The following is a 1,129-nucleotide window of genomic DNA, read 5'->3' as shown; positions in this document are numbered from 1 at the left end:
CGAACTCAGAAATCCGCCTGCCTCTGCCTCCCGAGTGCTGGGATTAAAGGCGTGCGCCACCACGCCCGGCTAGGGTGAGGATTTTATACCCACACCCACAATGACAAACCCATTCCAACCAGGTCACACCTATTGCAACAAGGCCACACCTTCAGATGTTGCCACTCCCTGGTCCAAGGATATACAAACCATCACAGAGAGGGAGGGCATAAGGGCATCAGATCCCCTAAAATTAGAGTTATACATAGTCTTCAGCTGCTATGTGGGGCCTGGAAATTGAACCTTGTTCCTGTAACTGCTCTTAACAGCTAAACCATTTGTCCACTAAACCATCTGTCTACCTGCCTGCATTTAACATTTTGCAATTAAATGTGTGTCTATGTGTGTTCATGTGTGTGTATGTGCATGTTTGTATGTGTGCACATGCATGTGTATTTGTGTGTGTGTGTGTGTGTGTGTGTGTGTGTGTGTGCACATGAGTGCAGGTGCCCTGGAAGCCCAGAGATGCCCTATACCCCTGGAGCCAGAGTTACAGTTGGCATAACTACTGAGCCATCTCTCTAGCCCCAGGAGTCTGCACTTCTAACAAGATATTGTGAGTGTTCTATGCCAGAGACAAAGATGGATTTTGCTAGCTATGAAGCTGGAGGAACCTCAACTCAAGGGGGTCTCACCTCAGCTGCAGCAGGGATCTTGACTGCTACTGCACAAAGACTTTGAGGAGATATTAGAATGAAAAAGATAGTTCATTAAGCAGAAATAAAAGGCACACTTAAAATATTATGTGGCTTAAGGAGAATGAGCTAAGATTGCTTTTTCAGTGTGGTGGTATACTTATTTCTTCGTAGAATTCCTCTAAGGTAAGTAATATTATAAGGTGATTTATGAAGACCATATAGACATGGATCAAAAGAATAAAAGCTATTTTGCTATGTGTAGGTCAAGACTGATGTGTTTTGATTCTAAGCATAGCTTACTAGCCATTTTAATAATCTTGTTAGTGACACTTGTCAGGGAAAAGAGTCTAGCCGGGCATGGTGGCGCACGCCTTTAATCCCAGCACTCGGGAGGCAGAGGCAGGTGGATTTCTGAGTTCGAGGCCAGCCTGGTCTACAAAGTGAGTTCCAGG

Source organism: Mus caroli, chromosome 7 (assembly GCF_900094665.2).
Source record: "Mus caroli chromosome 7, CAROLI_EIJ_v1.1, whole genome shotgun sequence".
Taxonomy (NCBI): domain Eukaryota; kingdom Metazoa; phylum Chordata; class Mammalia; order Rodentia; family Muridae; genus Mus; species Mus caroli.
This window is presented reverse-complemented; position numbering follows the sequence as displayed.